This window comes from Furipterus horrens, unplaced genomic scaffold (genome assembly GCF_987537825.1).
Source record: "Furipterus horrens unplaced genomic scaffold, mFurHor1.1.pri manual_scaffold_11, whole genome shotgun sequence".
Taxonomy (NCBI): Eukaryota; Metazoa; Chordata; class Mammalia; order Chiroptera; family Furipteridae; genus Furipterus; species Furipterus horrens.
This window is the reverse complement of record NW_028327181.1, coordinates 58,282,804-58,302,541: the sequence shown is the minus strand read 5'-3', so window position 1 is coordinate 58,302,541 and position 19,738 is coordinate 58,282,804.

Sequence of the window (19,738 nt, the reverse complement as noted above, 5' to 3'; positions counted from 1 at the left end):
GATGGTCACAATGGTGGTAGTAGTGATACTGTTGGTGGTGGTGACCCCTGAACAAGAGGAGACACTAACAGTGGGAATCTCGCTTTTCTGTCTGTATCTGGAGAAAGGGCCTCTTTCACCAGCCATAAGGGCTGACACATGAGAGTAAAAATAGAACCTTGGCAGCGCTGCCTTGTCTGCCAGCGAGGTACAGGCAGGGGCGGAGCAGCTGGCTGCTGGGACAGTCTGCCACAAACGTGATCTCCCCTGTTCTGAGCTCCTGGGCCTGACAGGTCCCACCTGCCGGTGTGCCCTGGAGCCTACTGTCAGGTCCTGCCCCGGGAGTGGGATCTGCATCCCTGGCTAGGCTGCCAGCTCCCAGAACAAGAGGGTCTTTGGTGCTGGGGGTGTTGGGAGTGCCGACATCATCTTTTCAGAGCAGAATCTCAGGAAGTATCCATGTGTTGACTGTCCAGCTGCCAGTGGCTGATGAATCTAGGTTTCACAGTCTGTGTGTGGAATGTGGGTAATGAAGGGAGCTTAAGATCCCTCGGTCTGGAGTCAGATACCTGAATGCAGACTGGGCCTGTGATTTTACCTTTCTGAGCCACAGTGCCCTCATCTCTAAAATGGGGAGATTCACCCTGACCAGCGTGGCTTAGTTGGTTGGGCGTTGTTCTGCAAAGCGGAAGGCCGCCAGTTCGATTCCTGGTCAGGGCACATGCCTGGGTTGTGGGTTTGGTCTCCAGTTGGAGCGCAAACAAGAGGCAATTGATTGATACTTCTCTCGCATATCGATGTTTCTCTCCCTCTCTTCCTCCCTCCCTACCCCTCTCTAAAAATAAATAAATAAAACCTTAAAAATAAAATTAAAAAACAAGGAGAATAACTGTAACCTGTCTCATAGGGTTATATGTGGCTCCAGCCCAGAGCTCGCTGTCCTCCCTTCCTGGGCTGGAGGAGAATTCCCCCCACCGACAGCAACTGTCCCCTTCAGTGCCCTGGTGGTCTGGTGGTCTGGACTGGCCCAGGGACCTCTGCCGTGCAGATGCTAGGTGCTGCCTTCAGTCCTGGCACTGACTGAAGCCCTTGCTTTTCTCTTGACAGGATCGACAAGACCATGCTGGCAAGCCTGAAGGTCAAGTAAGTAGTCACTTCCTGTTATGTAGAGGTCAAAGATGATGGCAAATGAGTGCTTTCCTGGGGCCCCTGTTTCCCTTTAAGTTATGGGAAACATGGGTGGGGCTGTTGCATTTGTCAAGTTCTCCTTCTCAGTCTGGGGGGCTTCTGGATTGGAGGAGGCTGCATCAGGCTCTTCATTCCTGGGGGAAGCAGATGCTGGAATGGAAGCAGCCGGCACCAGAATGGTGGGACTGTGTATGGTGGTGTGGCCTTTAGGCTACAACTTAGGGGTAAGAAAGATAAATGTATTTTCTATCTCCTTCATTTTTACGTGAAGCCCTAATCGCATAGGCTGCCTTTCTGACATTTTCATCTACCTAAATATTGTGCTACCTAATTCTAGGACATCACAAAATACTCCAGTATATGTGTGATCAGTAGGTTATTGAGTCATCTGTTACCAGACATATGTCTTGCTGGCCACCCTGGCCCTGGGGCTCTCTGAGGCATCCAACACCAGATTCAGGGATTGGAAATTACCTGCTCGGTTTACCATGTGTCTCCTTGTCTGTCTGGGAAGCCTGAGCACACACACCTCTCTCCTAGAACCTCCGACTTCGCTTACCACCCTTTCCTTTCTGCATTATATTTCTGGTTAATCTTGTCTGCATCCTGATGCTCTTTCTCTCTTGAGACTTAATGAAAGTGAACTTCCATCTGCATCCCTCCTTTGGGCAATGAGTACTGACCAGTCACCTATGCCAATGGAATGAATTGAAAATGAGGAAAATTCTAGGAGAGAAAAATGGCATTCGTCACTAGCTCAGCATTATCCTGCCACATGTGAATGAGCTTGTGCATGAAAAATTCCTCCTTCAGAGTTGGCTTCTTCTGCCTCCAACTCCCACATCTCAGCTGAAAGGTTTTCCAGGCCAGTCTCTGCCACACCATTCAGTTGCCAGCACTGACTGAATATCCCCTGGGTACAGGTCGCTGGGCAAAGCACAGCCAGTCTTGAGAGTTGGCATATAAGGCCATCAAAATAAGAGCTTTCCTGCTCTGGTGTGTTTTGTTCAGGAGGGTGAGGGTAGTCAGTTGGTGGAGCAGGGATGGATGGCAAACTGTTCCTGCTCCCAGAGCTTTTAGTCTCTGTAGAGTTGATGCCAGAGGTGCTGTGGGAGCAGTCCCGGAGGACTGATAGAAGGAGGTGGCTTCTAAAGCAGCTCTTAGAGACAGTGCGGGACAATGGGCCTGTATGTGGGGTGTGCATCAGTGCAGCCCAGTGTTCAGGGCAAGTCACAATCGGGCATGACACTGAACTGCCATGGACTTCAGTTTCCGTATCCTTTGTCCGATGTGCATGACAATGTTTGGCCTTCTCAGAGCTTCTTATTTGCACACTGAATGAGATGCGAGGCATGAAGCAGATATACTAAGGGGTGTAGAGAGGTAAAGTCTACCTTGTGGTGCTGTCTTGGGACATCTTGTTCAATTTCACATTTGGAGGGCCTGTTTGTTTTAATTGGTTAAGATGGTATATGTAACCTGGAAAGGAACTATTTACAAAATGCAGTGAAGTACTAGGGTCAGGGGGCACTGCTGAGATTGGACCTCAGTGGAGTCTTTGGGTACTTGGGGGATAACCTGAGGGCTTAGGCTGGGTAGGTGGTGTTGAGGTGGTTGTTTGAGAGTGTGTAGGACCATGTTTCTACTCTGTTCGGTTAGGATTCTTTTGATTGTAGGAAACAAAATCCAGTTTAATATGTTAAGCAAAAGACAGAATTTATGGAGAAAATCCCAGGCTGCCTCAGGGAAGCCCAGGGGAGGAGGTGGAGTAGAGCTTAGGAAGGCTTGAACAGGAACTGGAAACTCATCCCCATTAAAATCCAAGCTGGCTTCTTTGCAGAAGTTGGTAAACTGATCCTACAATTCATATGGAAAAAGAAGAATATGATTTCAGAATTTTCTGCAAAGCTACAGTAATCAAGACAGTTTGGTATAAGGACAGACGCATCCAGATCAATGGAATAGGAGTCCAAGTCCAGAGATAAACCCTCACATTTGTGGTCAATTGATTTTCAACAAGTCTATCATGACAATTCAACGGAGAAAAATAGTCTTTCAACAAATGGTGTTGGGGCAACTGATAGCCACATGCAACCGAATGAAACTGAATCCCTCTCTTACACCATACACAAAAATTAACTCAAAATGGATGAAAGACTTAAATGTAAGAGCTAAAACTAAAAGCTCTTAGAAGAAACATAGATAAAAATCTTCGTGATCTTAGATGAGGCGATGGTTTTTTACATGTGATCCTCAAAGCACAGCAACAGTGATAACAAATCAGTAAATCGAACTTCATTAAAAAACTTCTGTGTTCCAAAGAACGGCATTACGGAAGCGAAAAGACAACCCACGGGATGAGGGAACACGCTTGCATATAACATATAGGAACTCATATCTAAAACTATAAAGAACTCTTATAATTCAATAACACAAAGACAGCACAATTAAAAAATGGGCAAAGGATCTGAGTAGACATTGTTCCAAAGAAGATATATAAATGAACAATAAGCAAATGAAAAGATGTTCAGTACCATTAGTCATCAGGGACACATGCACATCAGAACCACAGTGAGATACCACTTCACACCCACTCAAATGACTATAATCAAAAAGATGTAATTACAATTATTGGTGAGGATGTGGAGAAATTGGAACCCTCGTACATTGCTGGTGGGAATATAGAATGATGCAGCTGTTTTGGAAAACAATAAGGCAGTTTCCCAAAAGGTTGGACATAGAAGGATCATAAGACCAGCAATTCCATTTTTAAATATATATACAAGAGAAATGAAAATGTATGTTCATGCAGAAATTTGTACATGGATGTTCATAGCAGCATTATTAATGGTGGCCAAATATGAGAATAACCCAAATGTCTATCAATAGATGAATGGGTAGACATAATGTGGCATGTCCGTACAATGGCTTATTACTTGGCCATAAACAGCAATGAAGCACTGACCCATGCTGTAACATAGATAGACCTTCAAGATATGCTAAATGAAAATCAGTCGCAGGAAGACACCTGTTTGATTCTGTTTATATGAAATGTCTAGAATAAGCAAATCCATAGTGAGAAAGAATAGATTAGTGGTTTCCTAGGGCTGGAGGGTTGCTGGGAAAATAAGGGGAGTGAGCGCTAAAGGATACAGGCTTCTTCTGGGTGGTGGAAATGTTCTGGAACAAGGTAGTGCCAATAGTTGTACAGCCTTATGAATATACTGGAAACCATTGAACTGTACCTGTTACAATGGTGGGATTGGTGTGATATATAAATTACACCTCAACAAAGCTCTTTGGAAGAAAGAAAGAATCTGATTGTCCCAGCTTGGGTCAGTTGTGTACCGCTGGTCCAGTCAGCTTAGCTGGAGAGATGGAGTTTTATGGATAAAATATGGCTACTGAGGCCACCTCTCTTTGTGGGAGGGGTTAGTTCTCAGAGAGCAAAGATGGATTGTGGGCTGGGCAGATACCATAGGAGGTTTTATTCAGCCATCTCCACTACCCTTGGGACTAAAAAGTAGATCGCGCCTGAGCGCCATTGACAGTACCCGGCACTCTGCCTCCTTCTTTCTGCCTTTGCTGGGTGGGACATCTTTCTCTTTACAAATGCCCCATTGACTACTCCACTGAGCACCAGACACCCCTGAGCTGTGGCCTGTGCTCCCAATGGCCTCAGCTCCCTCTGCAGGGACCTGGTGTCCTTGACGTCAGGTGGCTCCTAGAGGTGTCGCTGAGCCACACAGCTCTAGATGGGGGTTCCCGCCCCACTGTGACTGAGCACGGCTATGTGCTAAGTTTTGTTGCACAGTTCCCCTGAGGTTTCACAACCATCTCACAAGGCAGCTGCCACTGCTCTCCGCAGTTTACAGATGGGAACACGGACGCTCAGAGAGCTTAAGAAATGATTGAGGCCATCAGCGAGGAAGTCATGGGGTTAGGGTTTGCATGGCTGGTTCGGTCCAGGCTGGAGCTGAGTAGTTCTCAGCACCTACCCGCCCTCCTCTCCCACCCTTTCTCCCTGATGTGTATAGAGACTCTGTGTGATTTGATCGCAGAATGCACCTCTGCCTCCGCATCGCTGGGTGAGAGGGCCCATCCGTCTGCGGGAGGCCCAGGCTGAGAGGGGTCTTTGGTTCCTGAATGGCAGGACCCTCAGAGGCAAGGGGTGCGGGGCGCATGGAGCCACACAGGAACCCCGGAGAGGGTGGTGGCGGCAGGGCAGTACATGCAGAAGAAAGCCGGGAGGGCCAGGTTAGAGCCCAGGCTAACAAGTGGCCAAATCATTAAGCATTCTGAGCCTCGGTCTCCCATCTGTAAAATGGGAGGGTTGGACTAGCATCTAACCTGCTTTCTTCTAGCTTGGACATTCTAGGAGTTGACCTTGATGACTTTGGTCCTTTTGCTTCCAGGGCCTTGATGATGGTGCTGCTCACTGCTGCATCAGCAAATGCACTCGTGCCTGAGTGTCTTTGAGAGCAGGGCCTCAGCACACTTCATCTCTGGCTCCCAAGGATCTCACATGATGGCACAGAGCAGGCGCTCAGCCTATATTTGCTGACTGAATCACAGGTCATCATAGTTAGTCCATTCCATGTGGGTTGAGGGGTGGAGAGGAAGAGGCAGGATCAGCAGGTGGGGCAGCCCTTTCTCCAGCCTGCTCTGGGATCAGCCTGGGATAGGTCCCTGTCCACAGTAGTTGAGCCGGAGTCAAACTAGATTTCCCGCAGGTGAGGACCCAGGTTGGCAAGACCAGGAGTCTGGGGTTGGCTCAGGGAGCAGCATGCAGAAGGTGAGGGTTTGAGTCCTCAGACACTTTCCTCCCCTCCTTTTTACTGCCCCGGCCCTCCCTCAAAGAGACCATGCTTCTTTGCTGAAGAAAGAAATAGATGTGTGTCTGTCTGCCTGCCACACAGACTGGTAAGCCACGCCCCAGCCATCTGGGATGACTGTCACCCAGGGACTGGATGAGCATGGCGTTGGTGCAGTGCCGCTGGCCTCCACCGCTGCGGGCACAGTATCATGCGCACTCCTGATGGTGGGGAAATCTAGAACCGACGGCCCTGTAGAAAAAAGAATCCAACTTTTGGTCATTAGGAATGACATCTCTGAATAGAGGGAAAGCTTGTCATGGAGCTTGAGGTGATTGTCCTCTTATTTCTTCCTCAGGAGAAGGGTGGAGAGGGCCTGGAGGAGCTGTCTTCCCAGCAGCCTGGCTGGGGCAGCATTCCAGCTGTCCTGTGGTTTGGCCAGAAGACACCACATGGTCACTCCTACACTAGGTTTCAGATTTCACCAGCTAAGAATTTAAGATCCTGTCAGAAGTGAGGGGACCACACAGGCAGGAGCAGGTACTGTGTGTCCCGGCTTAGCTTCCCTTGGCCCCCAGGGTCCCTGATGGCAGCTGCTGGAGCCATTGTCTATGCAGGAAGGGGATGGGGGCTTGTTGCATCTAGAAAGCTCAGATTTCCTGCCACATCAGAGCCCTGTTATACTCAGGGCTTCTATCCCCATTCTATGAGAATTATGCACGCAATCTAGATGATTACCCTTCTGAACATCCACTTCTCCTGGTTCTCCTGGTGGTGGTAGCAGGGCCACATGCTCATCTCGGGGGCAGAGAGCAGAGTCAGGGCCCAGGGGCCTGGGCACGCATCTCTGCCTTCCTTCCAGGAAGCCCATCCCTCCACAGTCCACCCCTTGATTCCAAGTTAATGGCTTTCTTCTTGTGTTGCTTGTGGGCCATGATCATCAGTCCAGTCCCCCACCTTCCACCAGGTCTTTGTTTACTCTGGATTACAAGGATCCTTGTGGCACCACCACCATGTTCTAGGACCTTCTGGGCCTGCTCCATCTTACTCAACACCTTTTACACACCTAGGAGATGTCTCAGCAGATGCTGAGAGTTTGCTGGGGTTGTGAAGAATGGGCAGGTGAGCTTGATTTTGGGAGGTGAGGTGAGAAAGCTGAATCAGTTTAGCACTTACATTCCAAACCCAGTCGTAGGTCCCGGGTTTCGGGGAAGCAAAACTGAAAAAGGTAGTCTCTGCTATGAGAGTGCACAGCTCCCCTGGGAGACAGACGTACAGACGACACTGGCAATGGAATGTGGCAGGTGCTAACAGAGATGTTCTCAGAGAGGAGGGAGGAGGGCCTCCTGGAGCCATGGCGATGCCTGAGCCATCTCCCAGGGTGAGTGAGGTCAGGCTGGAGAGGAGAGAGGCGCGCACTCTGGGCAGCAGCCGTGTGCGCAGGCGGGGTGCGGGTGGGACCTGGGTGCAGTTGTTTCTACCAGACAGAAAACCAGAGGGGAGTGCCGGGTCTGGCTGGGCTATGTATAGGAGTGCAGGGGGGCTCTGTGGAGAGCTGGGCTTGCCTCTCTGGGTCACTGGGGGCATTGGAGGGTTTTAAGCTGGAGAGTGATGTGGCCAGATTTGAGTCCTGCTGCTCCCTGCCAACTCACTGGAGAGGTTGGAGGCCAGGGCAGGGGCAGTGGGGTTGGGGAGGGTGGATTGACTGGGGAGTTGTTGAGGTGGACTTCCCAGCCTAGAGCTGATTTGGATTTTGGAGGTGAGGGCGAGGGAGGGGTAAAGGTGAAAACTGTCAGGTTTCCAGGTGAGTCCTTAGTCCCATCTGTGGAGACGGAATATGCAGTCTCTGCTCCCTTTCTGTGTGGCTGGCTTAGATCCTCACCCTTACACCACCTCCTCCCTCTCCTCCCCGCCAGAGGAGGGGAGCAGCACAACTGAGGGCTGCAAGAGCTGGTCTGTGGCCCGGAAGCGGGCCGGCAGCGCTCTCCCCCTGGCCTGGCAGGCACAGCTGCTGGCCCATCCCCCACCCCGCCTGGTTCCTGGAGTGCCTTTGGCAGGTGAGCCCAAGGTAAGTAGTAGCTGTCCTTGTAACTGACAGCTGGCCCGGCTGGGCATTCGGAACCCACTTTCAGACACATTCCAGGTGGCGCCCAGGGGAAAGTCGCTGTTTCGGTCTCAAGTACCAGGCCCTGGTTTGTTGATTTCTCTAGGATGGGCCCTGAGCCTGAGAACAGCGTTGGCGTGTGTAGGCGTTTGTAGGCCTGTGGCGTGCTTGCCTGTGCAGGTGGACATGAGCTCTGGGGCCCATGTGGGTGACTGTGTGGAGCCTTTTTTTGGCTTTAGTGAGTTCCTATGGTAACCACGAACATGTCTGTTTTGGGATCTGGAGTTGCGGGGCGTGAGTGGCTACAGGGAGAAGCAAGGCGGGCAGGCGCTTAGCTGACAGTTGGGCTGTGGCCTGGTTTCATTGCCAGGCCCCTGGCGGTGCCATTCCCAGGCAGCAAGGTCTTGTGTGCTCCGGGCTCTCATCCCAGCCAGTCCCCGACATGCCCAGGAAGCCCTGGTGAGTCCCCATTCCGATTTCTGGATGGACAACAGCTCCCTGGGTCTTGACCAAGTCTGGTGGGCACCTGCTGATGGGCAGGCAGGGGGCCAGCCGGCAGCTCTGGCCAGTAGGTGCGGGGTACTGGGGCTCTTCCGAGGTGGGTGTGGGACTGTGGGCGGGAGGGGCTCTGTTCATCCCTAGGGCCCTGTGAGAGGGTGTCCATGTGGCTGGGGAGCTGAATGGTACTTGGCGACCCCGTGGGACAGGGCTAACTGTGTTACTGTGGGAGACAGAGGTGAGCAGGAGGCCGATGGGGCAGCCTGTGGCCTGCCAGCCCGGGGCCGGCTCTCCCTGGGTCAACTACCCTCACCTCATTCAGCTCCCTGAGTGAGAGTCCTTGTGGACTTTAGGTCCCTGGCCATGCACTCAGCTTCTTCACAGGCCTCCCTAGGCCCAGAGGCCTGCTGGCCTTGTCTGGGTGGAAGACTCAGGGTCCCAGTGGACTCAGCCCAGAGCACCGGGTGCTGGATTTGGCCAGGGCTGGGAGGAATTGCTCCTGCTGGGCTTTGGGGATAGTTTCTGGCTCCCCACATGTGCCTCCTCTGTGTTTCCTGTTCACGTACTGTGGACCTCCGGTGTGTCAGGATCCCCCTGGCCCCTTTGGAGCGGCTAATGATGGCGGGAGCCCAGGCAACACTCAGAGGTGTCTGGGAGTGTGTGTGAGATGCGCTCAGTTTTATCCCCTTCCTCCTGCTGGCCCCTCTGGGGCTCGGAGCAGTGAGTGGGGAGGGGAGTGTCAGGAGGGAATGTAGATAGCACCCCTCAGGAGTGAGCTGCGCCCTCTGTCTCTGGGGTCCTGGGTGAGGCTATGCTGGGACGGGAGATATGGGGGGCAGCGGGGCTTGCTGGGTCTGCCAAGCCCAGTGGACATGAGGATGGGCAACCAGAGGTCATGGGTCTCAACCTCCTTTTTTGCAGATCAGCCCACTGAGACCCAGGCAGGGATTTCCTAACAACAGGGCACAGTGCGAAGTTGTGGGTGTGGGATCAGGATGTGAGAAGTTGGCTCTCGGTCTCTGGGCCGTGCCTGGCCCCGTCCCGCTCCTCCATTAAGTCCTCCGTCTTCACTGCTCTCTGGCTGAGGACCTCATCTCTTCTTCTGAAGATGGGCCTGATGTCTGCAAGGGTCTGTCAGGCTGGGGGGCCCCCCTGCGGAGGGCCCCGGGGCCTGGGCAAGCAGCAGCCATGCTCCGTTGGGATGCCGCCTGTCTCACCAGATCCTCCACTTCACAAGGGAAGCTGACAATGTGGGGTGTTAGGCGCCCTCTTGACAATTAACTCAAGAACTAAAACCAAAGCTGCACGTGTCCTATCCTGCAGGCTGGATTTAGCCCGCGGGGTCACCAGGGTACCACCTTGGCTCTGGTGCTTCATCCCTCTCTGTGCCAGCTCCTGTCTCCCCTGGTGGACTCGCTAGTGGCTTCTGCCCAGCCCCGCCTTCCTGCAGCTGCTGACGGGTCACTTCCTGCTCTGTCCCCAGATTGGACTCACTCTCAATTAACCTTTTCTCCTTTCCAAATCTGGTTCTTTCTCTGTCACTGGGTTGTGATGGGGTTTGGTCCTCTCTCGCCCTCCTCCCGGTTTAGGCCCATTATCTCCTGCCCAGACGGTGACAAAAGCTGTCTAATTAGCCTCCTCTGGGCTCTGCCAGCTCTGACTAATTCCCCATCCCCCAAACCAGCTTTGCCTCTGCCCTCCCCACTCTGAGGAGGCCCGGTCAGCCGCACCGATGGCAGACCTTGTTAGGGCTGATACTGCTCAGGCTTGTCCCTTGGGCCCTGGTGTGGGGACAGCCCCCACTCCCCGTCGGAGGGGAGATGGGCAGTCTTTGGTGGAATTGACTCCCCAATGACTTCTCTTTCTGGCATTAGCATCCACTCACTGTCTTTGATCCATGCCAGACAGTGTTGAGCCTCTTCCTCTCTTCTAGGCAGCACTTTCCAAACCTTTCTGCACCTTGCTGTCACCTAGGCGATTTTGTTAAAGTTCTGATGTGCAGGTGGCACCCAGTTCCAGAATTGGAAAGCAGAATTTCTGGGGTGGGGCCCAGTGTCAGTACTGTTCAAAGAGCCCCTCTGCTCATGAGATGCCCGCAACCTGCCCCCAGTAGTGACAATCAAAAACGTCTCCAGACGTTGCTGAGTTTCTGGGGCAAGTATAAAGCTCCCTGTCCCACTGAGAACTACTGCTCCAAGCCCAGCTAGGTCCACCTGGACAGCATTCTGAAATATGCTCCGAAGAAAAGTGTACCCACTATGAACCTGGTCTTAGGAGTCAGGCAGCCTGTGTTTAAATCCAGACTCTACCAGCTGGGTGACCTTCGGCAAGTTACTTGACCTCTCTGTGCCTCAGACTGTCTCTAGCCTTTTCTCTCTCCTTTTTTTTCTTTCAAGATTTTATTTATTTATTTTTAGGAAGAGGGGAAAGGCGGGAGAGAAACATCGACCGGCTGCCTCTCCCACACGCCCAGCCCACTGAGTCCACCAGCCAGGCCTCTCTCTCTCTCTCTCTCTCCCTTTCTTATAACTGTGCCTTCTCTTGACCTCTAGCTCCAACTAGACGAGGTGACTTGCTTTCTGGCACTTTTCAGTCTGGATGTCTTTGTTTATGCTGTTCCCTGGCATGAAATGCCTTTACTTCTTCCTCCTTTGCCGGCACCATCGTGCCCGTCCTTCCAGGACCAGCTTAGAAGCGGCCTCCCCTGTGAAAATCTCCTTCCTGTGGGAACCAGGTGCCTTCTTCCTCATGCTTCTGGAGCAGCTCAAACCTCAGGGGTCCTATCAGCTCTTCTGCCATGTGGTGGTCATGGTTTCTGCTGTGACCTTCTCTGCTTGAGGTCAGAGTCAGTGGGAGCCTCCGGGGTGCCCAGTGCAGGCCACAGCGCTGCTGTGTTGTTCGGGTGAGGTGACTGACTCCTCCCTGCCTTGGGCTGTGCTGTGAACCCGCAGGTCACCGCAGTGTCACCTTCAGCCCACACCCAGCAACTCCTGAGAGGGTGGAGGGGGCGGAAATCCGTGCCTGGCAGGCCACAAAGCCACACAACTGACTTGGAGCCCTGCCCTGTGTGTGTGTGTGTGTGTGTGTGTGTGTGTGTGTGACATGCAGCCATTGCCACCTTCTTTGTTGCCTTGCCACTAGCAGACACCATCTGGAATTGAGGACCTTTGGGCTCCAGACTCTCCCAGGCCCACTCTGGGCCCAGGAACAGGACTCATAGGGACAGCCCCTGTCTACACGTGCCACACCCTGTCCGAACCCTGTCAGCCAGCTCAGCCTAGGCTGGCCCAGTGATGGACCAGCTGGCTGCAGTGCAGACCCCACCAGGGACTCGGCTTCCTGAGGCTTGGGTGGGGCCAGGAAACCTGTGTGTTACCAGGACCAGAGGTGGCACCTCGGAGGCAGCTGGGTCTGCAGCTGTTCAGAAACCAGTGACATTTAAAGCTCTCACTCCCCACAGTACAGATTCAGCGGTTAGACTTATGTGGTCTGGGTGACCTTGGACTAATTACACAGCCTCTCTGTGCCTCAGTTTTTCTATCTGAGCATAATAATAGTACCTACACACAGATACTATTGTTGTGAGGTTTAAAGGAGATAATCCAGGAGAGGCGTGGGCACAGTGCCTGGCGCATAGCGCTTGGTAAATGTCACCTGCTTTAATGTTTCTGGTAGTAGTAAGAATAGTCCTGGGCTGTGTGGACACATGTATCCATGTGACATGTCTGCATGCACACTGGAATGATGTGCACCCAGACCCAGGCTTGCTGCTGAGGACAGACCGTAAGACCGTAGGGACACATGTGAACACTCGGTCACTCTGTAATGTATCAGTGATGCAGACGTGTGTGTATGCGTGCATGTACAAGAAGCCTGGATGATAGGGGCTTTTATTTGATTCACACTCTGACGTTATTCCCGGAGTTAGCAGCACCTGGGCTGAGCTCTGGGAGCCCAAGATGCCCCCTGTTTCTATAGCAACCACAATGCAGTGAAAATAGGAGGCAGAGGGAGAGATGAAAAAGGCCCGAGCTGGCTGGGAGGGGCGCCCCGCCTGCCACGACCCTGTTCCCACATCCTCAGCTGTACCGAGGCTCTTGTTTTGTTTGTTTGATTTTTACAATAATGACATGGCAGACCTCTGAGTACTGATGACTCAGAATTGACTGCTGTTAAAGTCTGTTGCATTTTCATCAAACCTTTGAAAAAATTGTGGTAAAACATAACATTTTCTTTTTTAACCATTTTAAGTGTACCATTTAGTGGCATTAAGCCTATCTATAATGTTGCACAACTGTCACCACTTCTCATTTCTAGAACTTTTTTATTCCTGAGCTTGTGCCCATTAAACGCCAACTCCCATTCCCCGCCCCCGCCCCCCACCCCCGGCAGCCGTTATTCTGCTCTCTGTTTCTGTGAATGTGATGACTCTGGGAACCTCATAGAAGTGGGATTGTGCACTAGCTGCCCTTTTGTGACTGGCTTCTTGCACTTGGCATTGTGTCAGAGTTCATCTGTGTCATAGCGTGTGTCAGAAAATCTCTCCTTTTTCCTTTTTTCTTTTAAAATCCTCACTTGAGGATATGCTAATTGATTTGAGAGAGAGAGAGAGAGAGAAACTTGATTTGATCTGTTGCCTCCTGTACATGCCCTGACAGGGATTGAACCTGCAACCTAGGTATGTGCCCTGACTGGGGATCGAACCCATAACCTTTTGGTATATGGGATGATATTCCAACCAACTGAGCCACCTGGCCAGGGCAGAATGTCCTTTCTTTTTAAGGCTGAATACTATCCATTGCGTGGATAGACCAAATTTTGTTTGTTTATCATCTTCGCTGGACACTTGGTTAGCTTCCACTTTTGGCTGTTGTGGGTAATGCTGCTGTGAATGTGGGTGCTCAGGAACCTGTTTGGGCCCCTGCTTTCAGCTCTTTTGGGTGTATACCCAGAAGCTAAATTACTGGATCATATGGGAATTCTATATCTTTTTGAGCTTTGTTTTTAAATAAAAAGAACTAAAACATCATAAATGTAAGTTTCTGTAATCACTCCCTTTCAGTTACCCTGTCTCCCCCATCCATAGAGGTACACAGGAACGTGGTGCCTTTCCTCAGTCCATGTTTTTAATACTTTCTCATCTACAGAGGTATCTAGAAACACTATTAGCTTTTTGTGTGTATTAAAAATCTTCATGCTGCCCTGACTGGGTGACTCATTGGCTAGAGCATTGTCCTGTGCACCAAAAGGTTGTGTGTTTGATCCCTGGTCAGGGTGTGTATGGGAGGCAACCAATTGATATTTCTCTCTCACATCAATGTTTCCCTCTCTTTCTCCCTCCTTTCCCCTCTCTCTAAACTCAATAAACATATTCTCAAGTGAGGATTTAAAAAAATCCACAGGCATGATGTTGTTTTGAATCTATATCATGGTGTTCTGACATTAGCCTACCAGGGTTCAGGCCTTGGTTCATCCACTTTCCAGCTCTGAGACCTCAGGCAGTTTACTTAATTTCTCTGTGCCTCAATTTAGCCATCTGTAAAATGGGAATACTAGTAAAACCTAAAGCCTTCCTGGAGGGTTATTTTGGGGATCACGTGAGCTGGCATAGACCAGGTGTTCAGAACAGTGTAGGGATAGAGTGCACTGGATGTGATCCTGGGTACCATGGCAGTTCTGCCTTTGTGCCCCTTGGCTTGGATTTTGGAATCTTCCCATGGTGTTGAGTTCCTCCTTTTTAATTGCCATGTAGTATTTATTTGTACAAACGTATCACATTTTTTCCCATTATTGTATCTCCTGTTGATGGAATCTTAGGTTGTTCCCATTTTCTTACATTGCAAACAGTGCTGTAGTGAGTGTCCCCTCCTGGGACCCTCTGTGCATTTGCCTGAGAGGTCACGTGGGAGGGACCAGGAGTTGAGTTGCCACTCTGCCAGATGTAGCCAGATTGCCTTCAAGAGACATTTGACCATTTTTGTTCCTACCCGGGGTGTGTGAGGATTCTACTAGAGTCCTCGTCCTTGTTTCCACTGATGTTTAGTTTTTACATTGATTTAACTGAGCATAGCACATGCTGTTTCATGTTGTACTCTAAACATTAATGTAACTCTGAGTAAGTGAATGGAAGCCCTTGTGACCTTCGGAGTCTCTTCCCAGGCCTGGGTGGGTGCATCTGTTCTCCTTTTCTCAGCGAGTATCACAGCATTTCCCCATATTGGTACAATCTTTTTCTACCCTCTTAAAAAAACAAAACCTCTTTTTTCTTTATTGTAAAAATAGTGCATGCTCTCATGGAAGATTTAGAAAATACGTACAAATATTGAGATAAAAAAATAAAAACCCATGACTCACCACCCAAATTGTCATCATTTTGATATGTTTAGTTTCCTTTTAAAATTTATTATATAATGACATTTTCAACACCATTAAATATTCTTTAAAAATGTGATTAAAAATATTGCACACCATCTTATTATTATGATGGTTCATAATTTACCCATTGCTTTATTTTTAAATATTAAGGTTGTTTTCAATTTTAAACTATTTATAAATAATGCTTCAAAAACATCCTTGAATATAAATCTTTGTATGCATCTTTGATTATTTCCTTTGGCTACCACCAAAGACAAAATGTTTTCACACATCTATTTTTAAATTTTTGGGTGAAAATATTTCTTAATGACTCTTGCCTATTTGTCTATTAGGATGTTCATATTTTTCTTGTTGGTTCATTAGAACTCTTTTAATTAAAACTGTGACCCCTTTGTCATTTATCTTTTTATTTCCAAATAATCTTTCTCTGTATCTGTTGCAAATAAATTTCACTCTTGTTTTTTAGCGTAAAAGTTTTAAATTGTAAGATAGTAAAATCCATCAAGTCTTTTCATTTGTGACTTCTCTTGTTACTTTTATGCTTAGAAAAGTCTTTTTCCACCCAGGAAGTTGATGGTTCCTTATATATTCTTCTGTTTGTTTTTTTAACAATTTCATTTCCTTTTCACATTTAACTGTTTAATCCATCTGGAATTTTTAGTTCAGAGTAAGATGAGAGATGGAAATATAATAAAAAAAAGATTTTATTTATTTATTTTTAGAGAGGAGGAAAGGAGGGAGAAAGAGGAGGAAAGAAACTTTGATGTGCGAGAGAGATATTGATTGGTTGCCTCTCACATGCCCTGAACTGGGGACCTGGTCGACAGCCCAGGCATGTACCCTGACTGGGAATCGAACTGGCAATCTTTTGGTCCAGAGGCCAGCGCTCAATCCACTGTGTGAAATGCTCTTATATATGTTACCTTGATCCTCACTCAATCCCAGGGAGACATTGTGCTCTGATTCCTATTTCACAGTTGTGGAAAATTAGCCTCAGAGAGTTGTGGCAATTGGCAATCAGGTAACTGCACCAGGTTTCTCTCTTTCTAGACGCATGCTTGTGTCTGCAGGAAGGAGGCACAGAAAGGTCCCGGATAGCCCTTCAGTCATGTGGCATCCCCACTCTTCCAGGTTTGGGGTGTGCAGCATCCTAGAAGCCTGTCTGGGACCCACTAGCAACTCCAGGGTCCTGGCTTCTCTCTTTCAGTAGCAGGTGTGCATTGCTTCCTACTGCTTTCCCTGAGCGAGTTTTATGTTCAGATGCCCTAGCAGAGGACCCGATTAGCCAGCTGGTCATCGTCTACTAAGACTCTTTGTGGAAGTGGCCAGAACCCAGGTCACATTAGGCTATGTGAGTGTCTTGGTTCTTGTAACTGACGGGTCTGGGGAATTGGTCTGTCTGGCTTTGAGGCATAGCTGGTCCCAGGACTCAAACAGTCCTCCAGACCAGTGCTGCCATATACAGTCATGTGTATCAGTTTAAATAGAAATAAACTAAAATTAAATACAATTTAAAATTCAGTTCGCAAGTCTCATTAGCTGCATTTCAAATGCTCCACAGTCACATGTGGCTGGTGGCTACTGTACTGAATAGCACAGATACAGAACATTTTCATCATCAGCGAAAGTTCTGTTGGACAGTGCTGGTCAAGATCGAAGGCCAGACACTCTGGCGATCTTCTAAGGGCTGAACAAGCCCAGAGATTCTACCTAGTCTGACTTGTCATATGCTGCAGAGATGTCCCCAGACCTCAGGTCAGATGTCTGAGCTGCACAAATCCAGTGCCACTAGGTGGCACCGAGGAGGCGACCAGGAGCCGGTATCTGGCAGCGGGGTGCTCACCCACAGCCACCTGGGCCTGTGAACAGGGGCAGAGAGACCGGGTGGACATCCAGTTTAAGTGTAATATGTCATGGGCCCTGCTTCTCCTGCACCCACACTCAGACACCCACAATCAGGTACATGCATTCAGACATGACTACACATACACCTGTTACTCAGGGTCACACACACAGTCACATCCACTCTCAGAAACTGTCCCCCAAAAGGCACAAGCATGGCTGATGCCACATTCCGTTATGACAGCAACAAAAATAGCACTGACTCTGTCACCTCATTCCAGCCTCCCAACTGTGTCATGAAGTAGCTTCTGATGTTCTTCCCATTTCAAAAAGGAAGAAACCCAGGCTCAGGGCGTATAAGTGACCTGCCCGGTCACACGGCCAGTGTGACGTGGAGTGGGATTCCGGTCATGTGGGACCAGGAGGCTGTGTGCAGAGAGGACACCTGGGCACCTACGCCTTAGGTGTTCTGGTCTCCTTCCCTGGGGTCTAAATTTCTTGGAGTGAACTGGAACCTGGGCTTTGTCAGGGGACACCAGCAATGTCTGCACGCCCTGTCTTCCACATGGTGTGGGTCCAGGAGTTTGTAAGTGCCTGAGAAAGAAGAATTTAGGATTATAATTTAGTGAAAAAACCCAGCTTTTTCCTGGTGCTTCACAATCCACTCCTATTCGAGTGTGAGCGTTAAATACGTCCTGCTGTGTCTGCTGCAGAGGGGCCTCGGGCGTACAGGATCATGTGGGCCGACAGCAGCCTCCTGAGGAGCCGTGTGCCCCACGGTCTTCTCTGGGTTAGCCGTCCGGAACACACAGCTCACATCCCCATCGAGTCAAGGTCAAAAGAGGTGGCCATGTTCTTGAATGGCTCTATAATATATAAGGCAGCTGGAAAGAGTACAAAAACAATGCTAGAGCAATCGCCAGTTAAACTGGGGAAACAACAATATTAATGGGAAATAGGGTATTTGGTTACAAATTATTGACTGAGCAGAAGTAAGGTTTGGCTGTGAAGAGAGAGAGAGAGAGAGAGAGAGAGAGAGAGAGAGAGAGAGAGAGAGAGAGAGAGAGGAGGTGGGTGGAGATGCCTGTGGCTGTTCTGGAAGGAACATCTGAAATCTTTGAAGGATGCCTCTGTCCCATGTCCAGTTTCCCCTAAAAACTTATCATGCCCACCCCATTTGTTTATTTATTATCCTCTCCTGAGGACATTTTTTCATTGCTTCCAGAGAGAGAGGAAGGGGGACAGAGAGAGAGAGATCCATCGATGGAACAGGGAAACATCCATGTGAGAGAGAAACATCGATCAGTTGCCCTCTCATATGTGCCTCAGCCAGGGATCGAACTTGCAATGTGGGTATGTGCCCTGACCTGGAACCAAACCTGAGTGAGGCCTTTCTGTCTATGGGACAACGCTCCAACCAACTGAGCCCCACTGGCCAGGGTGCCCCACTCCTTTTAAACATAGGTTTATCACTGGTGTTTCTCTTACCTGTCACAGCAGGGTCATTTTGAGCTCACAGTTTGGACAGGAGGGAGAGGATGAGAGAAGAAACTTTGCAAATATAACTGGGTCAGAACTGGAATAGAGAAAGCAAGAACACAGGATGTTCATATATTTTATTTTCTTTCTTTCTTTTTTTTCTTTAAAGAGAGGGAGAAAAACACCAATGTGTGGTTTCCTCTTGCACGCCTCCAACTGGGGACCTGGCCCACAACCCAGGCATGTGTCCTGATTGGGAATCGAACTGGCAACCCCTTGGTTTGCAGGTTGGCACTCAATCCACCAAGCCACACCAGCCAGGGCACATGTTCATATCTTTGAGCTGTGAACACCAATGTCTGATGCAAGAGTAATGGTGTTTGTTTAACTAATGAATATTCACTGGGCACCTGTCTTTGCCAGGCACTGTTTAGGTGTTGGGGATCCTGGCTGTGCCATTCACTAATGTTCCTTGGACAGACCCCTGAACCTCTCTGACCTTCTGTTTCACCACCTGGGAAGTAAAGATGATGAGAATCCTCACCTTAGTAGGGAGGTTTGAGGGTTAAATGAGCTCATACACCAAACACACTTAACACAGTCCTTAGTGCTCATGGTTGTAGCTGTTACTGAAGACACCGAGAGTGGTTAGGTGATTCAGGGCCTGATCCCTGTGCCCAGGGAACTCAGTCTCCAGAGGAGACAGACGTTTAACAGCCAAGTCCAGTAGAGGTATGGGGTGACCAGTGAATTCTTCCTGCTGCATTCAGGGAAGACTTCCTGAAAGAGGCATTTGAAGACTGAAAAGAAATCCCCTAGGAGGGGAGGGCTGCAGAGGGCATTTCATACTGAGGGATGGCAAGGGCAAAGGCACAGGGTTGGAAAATGTATGGAGCTGTTTGAGAAACCGAGTCAGGTACTGAGGCAAATGTGGAGTCTGCTCATGGAGTCTCGAGTATGGTGCTGAGGAGGTGAGGGGTGCATTGGGAGAGTAGGGTGGGAGCCCCCTGTCTCCAAGGGACTTTGGGAGTTCTAGGGGGGGGACTAGGGAGAGGAAGAAACTGTCGCTGCTGAGGAACCTGAAGGTGTGCACGGGGCCCGGTGGGAGGTGGGGTGGGCCAGGGCTATATGAAGGTGGAATCTTCAGATGCAGTGTCTGATCCACATGAGGAGTGTGGAAAGAGTCCTGTAGAAACTGGGGTTTTATGCCCAGAGGATGTGAAAAGTTGTCATGTGGACTCTGGGGGATGTGGGAGGAAAACCCAGTCTGCAGGGGAAGATAATGACATTGGCCTTGAACTAGGTGAGTCTGAAGGGCTTGTGAGTTGTCCCTGTGGAGTCTGAAGTTGGGTTCTTGAGCTCAGAAGACCTCAACTGAATGAATATGGAACAATTAATTTATTCAGTGGTGCTCATTGTCAACACCTGTTCTGAGTACAAGTGATAAAGAAATGGACCT